The 13,316-nt window shown below is 42.0% G+C and overlaps 1 protein-coding gene across 1 annotated transcript in view; it reads right to left on the bottom strand.

Moving 5' to 3' along the window:
• The window catches only part of EGFLAM (EGF like, fibronectin type III and laminin G domains), a 373,971-nt gene that overhangs the window by 119,976 nt on the left and 240,679 nt on the right, over positions 1–13,316 (bottom strand). The gene's annotated exons all lie outside the window — the stretch shown is intronic.

Raw genomic sequence — 13,316 nt, forward strand, 5'->3', positions numbered from 1 at the left:
AGCCTGATGAAGGACTCAATCCCAGGACCTGAGCTGAAGGCAGATGCTTAACTGACTGAGCCACCCAGGAGTCCCTCAATCTACAGATTTAATGCAATCTCATTCAAAATACCAAAGCATTTTTCACAGAACTAGAACAAATAATCCTAAAATTTGCATGGAACCACAAAGACCCTGAATCGTAAAGTCATCTTGAAAAGAACAAACTGGAGGTATCACAATCCCAGATTTCAAGATATACTACTATATACTATATACACATAGATGAATAGAGTAGAATACAGAGCCCAGAAACAAACTCAAATCATATGGTCAACTAGTCTTCAACAAAGGAGGCAAAATAGGCAATGGGAAAAAGACAGTCTCTTCAACAAATGGTGATGGGAAAACTGGACAGCTACACGCAAAAGAATAAAATTGGTCCACTTTCTTACACGACATACAAAAATAAACTTAAAATGGATTTAGGTCCTAAATGTAAGACCTGAAACCATAATTTTTTTTTTCAATCTGAAACCTGAAACCATAAAACTCCTAGAAAGAAAAGAGCACAATCAGTAATTTCTCTGACATTGGCCATTGCAACATTTTTCTAGATATGTCTCCTGAGGCAAGGGAAACAAAAGCAAAAATAAACTATTGGGATTACATCAGAATAAAAAGCTTCTGCACAACAAAGGAAACAATCAATAAAACCAAAAGGCAACCTACTAAAAGAGAAAAGATATTGCAAATGACATATCTGATCAAGGGTTAGTATCCAAAATATATAAAGAACTTATGCAAGACAACTAATCCAATTTAAAAACAGGCAGAAGCCAAAAACAGACATTTCTCCAAAGAAGACATCCAGATGCTCAACATTACATATCATCAGGGAAATGCAAATCAAAACTACAATGAGATATCATCTCACACTCAGAATGGGTAAAATCATAAACACAAGAAACAAAGAGTGTTGGTGAGGATAGGGAGAGAAAGAAATTCTTGTGCACTGTTGGTGGGAATGCATTCTGATGGTGTAGCCACTGTGGAAAAGAGTATGGAATTCCTCAAAATAATAAAAATATAATTATCATATGATCCAGTAATTCTACTGCTGGGTATTTACCCAAAAAATATGAGAACACTAATTCAAAAAGGCATAGACACCCCTATGTTTATTGCAGCATTATTTACAATAGCCAAATTATGGAAGAAACTCAAGAGTCCATCAACAGGTGAATGGATAAGAAGATGTAGTACAGTAGTATACACACACACACACACACACACACACAGAAATATTACTCAGCCATAAAAATAATGAAATCTTTCCAATTGCAACAACACAGGTAGGAGGATATAATGCTAAGTGAGATAAGTCTGTCAGAGAAAGACAAATACCATATAATTTCACTTATATGTGGAATTTAAGAAACAAAATAAATGAACAAAGAAAAAAAGGGATAAACAAAAAAGCAGAATCTTATATATAGTGAACAAACTGGTGGTTACCAGAGAAGAGGTGGGTGGGGCAGATGGGTGAAAGGTATTAAGAGTACAATTATCACGGTGAGCACTGAGTAATGTATAGAATTTTTTAATTACTAAACTGTTCAACTGAAACTAATATATACTATATGCTAATTACACTAGAATTAAAATTTTTAAAATTATGGGTATGTACATTTAAAGTTTCAATAGCTACTGACTTACTGTTCTCCAAAAAGGACTGAATAAATGAATCTTTAAATGCATTTAATTTTCTCATTTGGAAAAATTCTTAAAGCAAAATTCTTGTTATCTAAGACAGAATGTCTCAATATCAACACTGTTGACCTTTTGTGCTATGTGGGTTTCTGTGGGAACTCTCCCGTGCACTGTAGGATGCTGGATATCACCCCTGGTCTCAGTGCACTAGATGCCAATAGCACCCCCCAACCATAGTTGTGAAAACCAAAAATAATCTCCAGACATTACTAAATGGCTCCTGGGGACAACACTGCTTCCAGTTGACAACTATTGATCCTAGAGAATGGATATTTTAAGGACTTTTCATAAATATAACCAAACTAATATCTAGAAAATTAACCAATTTAGAAGCTTATGAAGGGGTTATGAGAATGTCCAGTAGAAGTAATATATCTTTACCAGATCTGAGTATTACTTAAAAGTCTTTGTTAATTTTTTCAAAGATTTATTTATTTATTAGAGAGAGAGAGAGAGAGAGAGAGAGAGCATGAGTGGGAGGGACAAAGGGAGAAGGAGAGAATCTCAAGCAGACTCCACACTGAGCGTCGAGTCTGACACTGGGCTCGATCTCATGATCCTAATTCATGACCTGAGCCGAAACCAAAAATCAACTCAATAGACTGAGCCACCCAGGCACCCAAGTAATCTGATAAGAAAAAAGCTGAATATTTTATTTTTTTTTTTTAAAGATTTTATTTATTTATTTGACAGAGAGAAAGAGAGATCACAAGTAGGCAGAGAGGCAGGCAGAGAGAGTGAGAGAGGGAAGCAGGCTCCCTGCCGAGCAGAGAGCCCGATGTGGGACTCGATCCCAGGACCCTGAGATCATGACCCGAGCCGAAGGCAGCGGCTTAAACCACTGAGCCACCCAGGCGCCCCCAAAAGCTGAATATTTTAATATCTTCCTTGGCTACTTTTCTTCCTCTGTTCACGTGTTTGGTTCATTTTTTAACTGGATTGTTAATTTTTTTTTTCTTATAGACTTGAAAGAACTCTTCCTATGTTAAATATCTTAATCATTCACTTACATTTTCTCTGTGTATTTTTATCTTTAGGTCTAGCTTTATAATTACCCACTACTTGTAGCTTTTCGCTGATTTAGGAGGTTTGTGCCAATAAAATCTCAAAGGAGACTGGGAAGTGGGGGCAAAGATAGTGGAAATGATCTATCAGACCCTCACAGAACCATAGAATAATGAGTAAGCACAGCTTCATCCTAAGTCCTAGGAACAGAACTTTCTCCATTTATTTTGGGAAAAATGACAACTGACCAAGGTGGGCTACTTGAGTCAACAAGTGGGACACCAGTGCTTATGTCCTCGTGTATCTGCCATGGTTCAGTTCAGAAAACAGAAAACACTCTAAGTATTTTCAGCAGAAGTGTGGTTACAGAATTGCTGAGACGGCCAATGGACTGGAATTCATGATTCACCATTCACTCTATTTTACAGATAGATGAATAAATAGATGAGAAAGAGAGAGAGGAACTAGTTTTAGTGGTGACTCAAAACCAAGAAATCTCTGCCTTCACACTCAATCCTGCCATGACATTGGGATTGCCTTTACACCCACAAAGTGATGGTGAACCTTGGAAGGATGAGTTCTTATGCTTTGACGGCCTTGCTTAGCAGAAGAAACAGCAGCAGAACATGGCCTTCACCCCACACCTGCCTTCCATCTGTCCCAAGAATGCATCTCATTGATGAGACCTAATTCACCTCCAGAATACCGGCTGCAAGGCAGTCTGAAAAATGTCGTTTTAATTTTTCCAGGCTTTGCATGACAGTCATGGTGCCTAGAAGGACAATAAATGGATGTTGAACAAGCCAAGCTACAGTATCCATGACATCTTCATACCATAAAAAGCATGAATTCCAAAACGCTATCCCCTTTACTTTCGTATTCTGCAGGGAAATATTCTAATCAAGCCCTGCTGGGACAGTTAGGTATGACTCCTACTTTACTAACATATATACTCCTATATTAGGCCTTTCGCATAACTAACAAATATGTATTGAGCTCATAAATGCATCAGGCACAGGGTTAGTCAGTGAGGCTACATTAATGATGTAAGAGACAGAGGACCCCATATCGAGCAATATGGGGTACTTTGGTGGCACTAAGCCAGGACACCCCTGACTCCACCTTCCAGACGAGTAGGGATGAGGCAAAGTGGGGTGGAAAAGTGTTCCAAGAAGTATATACTCTTCTCCAAAAAAGCAGGAGGAAGAACCACATAATAGAACCACTAGGGTGTTGTAGTTGAGTGAATGTGGAGAGTGAAAGAGAGGAGAAAGTCAGGAGAGCTCCAAGGATTCCGCCTTGGGCAACACAGTGGGGGGGGGGTATGCCTTTCACTCACTGGGGAACACAAAGGCGGCCTTTACTGTTGATGATGAAGAAGGCGTGGTCACCTGCAGCTGGTGAGCAAGAGGTGGCCAGGTCAGACATTTGGGCCAAACGCCAAAAATATTCCAGATGAATCAAATGGTTAAAGATGGGAAATCAAATTATAGAAGAGAATTGGGTTTTAAGATCAGATTTTTGTTCTTGAGGAGAAACCTTTCTAACCTTAAAAAAGGTAAAGAAAATAAATCAAAAGAAAAGTGATGAATTCTGCATCCTAACACTTTGGCTATGCTCTTCAAAAATCGCAAAAGAAAATCAAAACAACAGATTGAAGGATAAATCACTGCAGCAAAATGACAGGCCAAGGGCTATCTTTATTATAAAACTCATACATATTGATAAAAAACACATTCAGACCCTAATAAATAAAATATGAAGAGACAACTCACAAAAGAGACAATATAGTTGGTAAACACATGTGGTAAAATACTCAACTTGCTAGTTAATCAAATAAGCACAATTTTTAAAAATTGAGATGTCATTTTCACCTGTTAGTTTAGTCAAAATGTTTAAGTGAGAATAACTAATGCTGATAAGATTACATGAATGTGCTACTCTCAAAAAATTACTTATGACAGTGGAAATGAGCACAAGCATTTTGGAAGACAATTTGGCAATGTGCGACAGTACCCAGAGCCATCAATACGCCCCTTTCCTTGGGCTCTCGGAAGTGTGGTTACAGTCTGTTGTGAGGAAAAGAATCTTAAGGGAAGATGTTCTGCCTGTGATCCCTTGTAAGACAGAAAAAAAAAAAAAAGCAAGAATCTAGATATTTAGAAACAGGGTGTTAGGTCAATAGTGGGATATTATATGGATGGACTGTAATACAGTCATTAACGGTGAGATTTGACCCAACACATTGTGGTAGCTTGGATTGAATCTGGAAGAGAAAAAGACATTAGTGGAAAAACCAGTGATATCCAAATAGTCCGTAGTTCAGTTGATAATACAGTACTACTACTAGTTAGTACGATCACTACTTAATTTTTTACATTTGACCAACGTGCCATGGTTAGGGACCGCGTTGGCATGAGGAGAAACTGGGTGAAAGACGGGTAGGAATTCTATTATCTTTACAAGTAACAATAAATCTAGATTTATTTCAGAATTGAAAGTTTAGTTTAAAAGGGAGGCTAGGGTCACTCTGCAGCAACAATAATGACGTAGTGTTAAATGAAAAGTATACCCAGTTGCCATGACGCTAGTACTGGATATACAGGAAATATTCATTTGAAAAATAACTTGAAGTCAAGGGTAAAAGGCAATTGTTACATCAGGGCGGCTGAGATGAAGGATGAATTTTTCCCCCTTGTTTTCTTTTATTTGGTTACAGAATGTTAGTATATTGTTTCTTATAATTTTAAAAAGTTACTCTGAAGAGTATTTTCATAGTCAGAGACCAAACACTGTATGCATGCGGGTATGACCAGGCTCCTTTGGAACTGAAGGAAAGCCACAAAGCACTGCTTTATGAAGCTTGTGTTACTTGGGTTAAGGCAGGCTTTGTTGTCTCGTGGATGCATTCTGTCTCTCCATTTAATGCTGAGGCTAAAAATAGTTTGCAATTAATGAAGCAGATCTATTAGCTCTTAACAACCAAAGGTAATATATCTGCAGAGAATATCATTCCTGTATCATAAGTCAGTCATCACAGAAAAATGAAGGCGCCCAGGAAGAAGGCTATTGCTGCCATGAACAATGCCCACAGCATTGTCAACTGATAGTGACAGAAGTGCTATTGGGGTGACTTGGGATTATAAAGGACACAGAACAGGTACCCTCTTGCTCCTCCCTACCTTGGTAGCTGGCTATATTCTAGAATAGGATTTTCCAAAATTTTTTCTCTCTAGGGCAGCTCTGATTCTAACTTAGGTCTCACAGCAGTGGAAGGTGGAGGGGCATTGCCACAGGGCCTCAAGGACATAGACCAGAGGATGGCCACAGCCAGGTTTCACGATGTCTAAGAGAAGAGGGACAGGCCCATAACCAGAGTCCTGGGCTTCGTGTCTTCATGAAGATTCTAAACCAGAGCTGGTGGGGAAGCCCAGTGCTCTGAGCATGGCGCCTTTACATACACTCACTTACATCCCCTTGCATCCTGATGGGAAGATTTTGTTTCTCCTTCCTCAAAATAACTAATGCTTTAGTTCATGGGAGAAATACTTGCACACTATATATTTGATAAAGGGATAATATCTAAACTATATAAGGAACTCATACAATTCAATAGCAAAAGAACAATAATACAATTAAAAAATGGGCAAAGAACCTGAAATTTTCCAAAGAAAGACATTTTTCCTAAGATATACAAATCAGAAGCCAACAGACACATGAAAAATTGCTCAACATCACTAAACAATAGGGAAATTCAAGTCAAAGCCACAAAAATGTATAAGCTCACACCTGTGAGAGTGGCTATTATCAAAAAGACAAGAGATAATATGGTTGGTAAGAATGGGGAGAAAAGGGACTTTTCTGGTGCACTCTTGGTGGGAATGTGACTTGGCACAGACACTCTGGAAAACTATATAGCGTCCCTCAAACTACCATGACTGGGTGTCTGAAGGAAATGAAAACAGGATCTCAAAGAGATATCTGCACCCTTGTGTTCGTTTCAGCATTATTTACAATAGCCAAGACATGGAAACCATTAATGTCTATTGATGGATGGATGAAAAAAGATAATATGTTATATACATATACACACACACATGCACATGCCACCGAACAATGGAATATTATTCAGTTAAAAAAAAAAGAAGGAAATCTTGCCACTCGTAACAACATGGATAAACCTAAAGGGCATTCTACTAAGTGACATGAGTCAGAGAAAAGCAAATACTGTACTAGTTCATTTATATGTGGAATCTAAAAAAAAGTCAAATTCACAGAAACAGAGCGCTGGAAGTTGCCACAGTGGGTGGGGCAGTGTGGGGAGGAGGATGGGCAAAGGTAGCCAAAGGATACGAACTTCCAGTTCTAAGATGAATCCGTTCTGGAGATCTAACGGACAGCATGGTAACTATAGTTCACCATACTTGAAAGGTGCTAAGAGAGTAAATCTTACAAGTTCTTCCTGAGATGATAAATATATCATCTCCCCTTATTGTCTTTTTCCCCCCTTATTGTCTTGATCATTTCCCAACATGTACATCAAATGCATATATCGAATTACCACATTGTAGACCTTAAACTCACACATATAAACAGTGTTATATGTAATTTCTATCTCGGTAAAGCCCCAAGTAAATAAATAAACGTGGGGGCGGGGAATAAGACACAGCGATATCTCCATTCTCCATTCCTTTCCTCCTCCTTCTTCTCTTCCAGGGGTAACAGCCCTTAGGTGTTACTGCGTCTTATCTCCGTGGAGGTTTACATATCTTTATTTTATCTGCACATTTCTTTGTTTTTACCAGAAACATCCTAATATCCTAACTCAGTGAGAGAATAGATACACTGTGGTTTATTCATACAAGGGACCTGTATCTTTCTCCCTTGAACAGTTACTTCTTTAAAATGAAAGAGAGATCCGAGGAAAGAGAGAGTCAGAGATGCAGAAGAAAACCCTTGTAAACTTTAAGGCTCCCCTCAAACAGTAGCCAGCTTCTGATCATCTTCCCCTCGCTGCTGGCCTAGCAATCATCATTCTTTCTGTTTTTGAAAGAGAGAGAGCATGAGAGCACAAGCTGGGGGAAGGGCCAGAATGAGAGGGAGAGAGAGAATCTCAAGCAGGCTCCACGCTGAGCGCAGAACCTGAAGTAGGGCTCGATCTCATGACCCTGAGATCATGAGCTGAGTCGGACACTTAACCTACTGAGCCACCCAGGAACACCCCATACTTTGATTTCTAAATGCATTGCCACTTGTCTATGTGCATTTCTGTTTCCCAAATGTCATCACTGCCATCTTCTGCCTCTTTCCTTTTGTCCTGCTGGCAAAGTGCCCTTTGCCCCAATTTACAAGCATTTCAGTGGAATTCTGGAAGGACCAGTAGTAAGTATGCTTGTTCCACCCACCATGTTTCACCAGAAATCAAGTGATCCTCATGACAATATGGGATACAGGAAGGAGAAATCATTCCCACTTTACAGAGGAAGAAACTAAAGTCTAGAGTGTGTTGATATAAAATCTTATCAATGGGACGGGGGCAGAAATAATGAATAATGGAGGTAGAACTGTACTTCCTCCTGGAGTTGGTGTTCTTGATGATTCTGCCTAAACTCTTCTTCTCAGCTTCCCCTACACTCTCCCCCTGGGTGTTCCCATCCCAGCCAGTCACTGCCGCATAGATGCTGGTGGCTGCCGATCTATTTCTCCAGGCCAGCCCTCTCCTTCAGAAGGGCAGGTCTATGTACCCAGCGGCCAAGTGGATCCAGGTGTCATGTGAGCCTCTCAAATTTAAACACATCAAAACTGAGCTCCTTATTTTTCTCTTTAACTTGGGCTGCATCAGTAGTAATCCCTGTCCTGATAAACAGCATCCCCATCCACCTTGACTTCCAGAAACCTGGAAGTCTCATTCAGTTGATCACATGGTATCAATTCTCTCCCATTCATGGAGGCCTTGGAATCTTCCTCAGCCCAGTTCCTAGAACAGCGCTACTAACTATCAGAGTTGTACGTGCAGTGGACCCTATTTGCCATTTGGTCAAGACTTTCCTGGTGGTTTTTCTTGCTGTTTCAGATCCGAAGGGGCACAGTTTCCTTCTCACAGCATAAACAGCACTTATCCTCCCCTGAAGACTATGCATGAGGAATTGAAACTCTTTTCCTGCAAAGCAGTGGAATGCAACATGAAGGGTGTCGGGGTCATAGGACTGGGGGCTCTAAACCTCATGTGTGGGAGGGATGTATGAATGGCCCTTAGCTGGAAGGAAACCCCAGGGGCAAGCGTGCATTGTGAGCACAGCTTTTTTTCTCTTTGCATGTTTGTTTGAAGTGTCCTTAAGGGCAGGGCTGGTCTCTAGCCGTCCAAAGCTGTGTCTGCAGACCGAGCACATTGCTGGAGATTGTAGATGAGCACGGCCTCTGCGGAGGGGGAAGTTAAGAGCCGGAGAAAGTCACCCAGCAGAGCCACTTCTGCATGCTGGAAATAGATTCCAGACACAGCGGGGTGGTGGATCTGGAAGGACCAGAGAAACCGCAGATAAGAAGTCGGCGGAGTGTGGTCCTCACCGGGATGAATGCCAATCAAAGCATCTCTCTAAATCTCTTCCAGCTAAGTGAGCGAAACTAAAGAGACTTTTCTTGTATCAAGAGAAAGTCCAGTCTTTGAACAGGGCAAGTCAACCCCAAGCTACACTCTTCAAATACTCCTCATGAAGCAGAAAGTTTAGATAACGATTACAACACGGAGGTCTTCTGGGATGTTATCTATTATGATATGAAAACATACCAGCACTTCCTCAACACGAACAAACATCAAAATAGTAGGCCACTTACATGTGGATGAAAGATTTAAGCGGTTACATATGAAAATCACACTTGTATTTAACCAACAATGGTTAGAATGACGGAAAAAACGTATTATGCAACAGAAAACTAGTTTTAAAGAACCATAGCCTTGAAAACTAGTGTAATGCATTTATACAATAGATCCAGAAGCTGTGCTCTCATGAGCTAAAGGTTGTATTTCTTAAGAGAGAAGCAAATGAAAAGTGTTGCTTTGCCACAAGGGAGCTGTATTCTTGGGCTTTCTTCTTTGGAGGGCTTTCGAAACTCTATTAGGTTTTTGCATTTGAAACTTCTGAATAATTAGGTCAATTTCTCATGGTAATTTTATTTCATAAAAGACTTCAACTTCCTGAGCAAAATTCATCTCTGATTTGGTTAGTTTTGTAATTCAATTCATAAAAACACTTCAAAACGCAAACAAAAATATCATCTGTGACAGAAATACATTGCTAGCCTTATAGTTATTTGATTTTAATGGAATGAACCAAGTTATATTCAACAAGGCAATGGAGAACACCCAGACTAACTAAAAATTATCAGGAAATTCTGAACAGGGAAAAAAAAAAGACCTTATTTCCATCTTTTTGAAGCTGGCTCCAACTATTATTACTAAAGCAGCGCTATGAATATGTAACCGAAATCTGCCACTTGAGCCTCTTCCAAAGTGATGCCTTCAAGGCAGCAGTGCAAATGTGGGTTTAAGACAGAACGGTGTTTGTTCTAGTTACCTAGGGATTCAAGACATCCTCAGACATGAGAAGCAGCAGGGGGTGCTTTCCAAAGCGCCGCCTGCTTCTCTCCATGGGGCGGGTCTGTTCCCATCCCAGTCCTGCTTCCTTTTGAAGTCCACCATTGCCGCACATAATTCCAGAACACACTCCACCATTCCACATTCCATTTGTAATTCCCAAATGGAATCCACCCTCCCAGGGTGTACTCTCAGGGTGTAATTAGTTTGTCACTCCCGAGTATCATTCCAGAGAGGAATCCACCATTCCAGAATGTGGCTGGCCCTTCCAGAGCACTTGGCTTTCCCATGTGTTAACCAATGGGCTCCATCAGATGCTTTCTAGTGTCTCCCATACTTTGACATGCTACACGTCCCTAAATGTCACATGGGGGAGTGTCTGCAGGACGCAGAAGGTGAGAGGGGAGAGGAGCCCTCAGAGCGGTTCATGGCTTCTCCCTTAGACCCACACAAATGGGGGTCTTCTTTTAGAAGTCCCACTGTGGGTCCTCCCTTGGGCCATACCACACTCCTTGGCTGGAATGTGGGGTCCCAGGCCACGTGCTTATGAGAGTCAGGACTCTGCCACGTGTAGACCATCCCTGAGTGCCCAAGACCCTGGATTCCCCAGCCAGATTCCTGTTTCCTGGTCCTCGGTGGCCTCCTCCTCTTCTTCTGAGGGTGGACCCTGTTGCTGGTGGGTGCCCGCTCTGGTGAGAGGGAAGGCCACTGGATTGCAGTCTGCCAGGGTCAGTGGCGGACAGAGCGGGGCTTGTTGGCTGGGGGCTGCACGTGTGCACAGCAGCACATTTGAGGAGGGACTGACCCACAGGTGACTTCTGACAGGGAAATCTGGGCTGAACTAGCAGCAGCTCTTGTTATGAATCAGTCATCAAGCCCAAGGGAACACAGACGCCAGAAATACAGAGAGATGCCAGAGAGAGTGCCAATGGTATGGGAAATAAAGGCAGAAAGAAATGTAGATTTTAAAAAATGTCCTTATAACCTACAGCCCATTGACAAATACTGGAGGCAGGCAGAGGGTAACCTTCCCCCAGGAAGCTCCCAGCTGTCTTGATGTTAATGCCTTGCTAGAGGGAAAAACTACCTTAGCTTGACAATAGCCTCCAGGATCCTGGTAAGTCTTCCTCCGCATCTGAATATCCTTCTGGAACTTCCCATTGTCTTTACTTCCCCCAACCCCAAGCCTGTAATCAGGGGCTCCTCACAATCCAGAGGCTTTAGCTCTTCCTGCCCTTAAGGCCTGTCCCCTTCCTTTAATAAAACCACCTTTTTTCACCAAAGATGTCTCAAGAATTCTTTCTTGGCCGTCAGTTCGGGACCCCAACAACACTGCTCCCAAAACACATCATTTGACGGCCTCCCTCGTGGCTTTGAGTCTTTACATCTGGACTCCGAGCCGCGGTGCAGACTTGGCGAGTTCTCCTTCTGTCTCTCCTCTGCTCTCATTCCTGGCGCTGTTCAAGGAGTGTGGTTGTACTGGAACACTCTCATGCTGATTGCTCAGGCTGCAATCCGCTAGCCCGGAACTACTCTCTGGGGAGGAGAAAGCCTGCCTTTCGGCTGGAAGTTAGTACCCTGGGCAGAATGGTAATAAGACCCAGACACTTGATGCCCTCTTTTTAACTCCTGTCCTTATACAAAGTTCTCTGTCTTGGACACGGATCAGCCACCTAAGTCACCAAGACGGCTGCCGATCGTCAGACTCCCATGTGAAGTTTCCTCCTCCTTGGTCTAATGTGATCCCTTCCTCATCTCTGATCTAGCCACTTCTGGCTGTGGGATCTCCACTGGGAGCCAGCCGAAAACCGGTACCCAAAGGAATTAAAACCCAACTGGGGACAATTTCCTAGGGAAGTTGGCTTTAAATACTATATGTATTGGAATGTCGCTTAGGCCATGATGGATTTCTATCTTTACTGTTTCTGTCAATGTCCTCTGCTAACTAAAGTTACAAATTTGGGTAACTGCCTCTTGTAAAACTTCTCTCATGTTTTCCATGGGTTTAAAACGGTGGATTCTTCATGGCCTCAGGCACTCACTGTAGTCTAGAACATGAATGGGGAAGGGGGGAGGAGGGCAGGCCTCCCTCCTACAGGGCCTTTATGGCAGGCAGTGATCATAGGGATTTTGTTCCAGGGATGCCTGTGGTCACTTTGACACCAGGAATCTCTGATAATCCTGCACCTGGGACACCACAAGGGAGGTGGGGGGACTGGGCGCAGAGGTGTTCTTGGTAACAGACCTTTTCTATTAAGCCTCCAGGGACTCTTGGGATGCCTTTTAATCCACTGGAAACAATCCAGTTGAAGATTTAAAGGGAAAAGGTGTGGCATCTGTTCATCTGTCTGAGCGAAGTTTTAAAACCAGGAACCTTTTTTCTCTGCCTTCTGGCAGTACCTCACCTCTTCTGCCTTCCCCTCCCCCTCCTCCTGTTTCTGTACCACTTGGGTGTGTGGCCTGCATAACTGGCTTCTAGACCATCTCTGGTGTTCCAGCGCCGTTGCTCCTACCCCTCCCCTTGCTGTTGAGGAGCGAAGAGCACCCTAAGACTTAACACCACCCACTCCAGATTTCCCCACCGGTATCCCAGGTAAAAACTGACAATGTGGAACAAATTGATTTACTTTTAAGTGGACCCAGGTAGAACATAATTCAGTATTTAAACTAATCGAAACTTCTTATTCTACCAACACTTACTAAAGGTTACATAAACTCATGTTATCTCTGTTGGAATTTGTTAGCAAAAAGAAGACTTAAAACCAGGGGCACCTGAGTGGCTCAGTCAGCTGAGCATGTGACTCTTGGTTTCAGCTTGGGTCATGGGATCGAGCCCCATGTTGTGCTCCATGTTCAGCAAGGAGTCTGCTTGAGACTCTCTCTCTCTCCCTCCACCACCACCCCCAGCACTCTCTCCCTAAAATAAAAACAAAAACAAAAAAAAAGGTGACTTAAAATTCTGGTTAAT

This window comes from Martes martes (assembly GCF_963455335.1).
Source record: "Martes martes genome assembly, chromosome: 5".
Classification (NCBI taxonomy): domain Eukaryota; kingdom Metazoa; phylum Chordata; class Mammalia; order Carnivora; family Mustelidae; genus Martes; species Martes martes.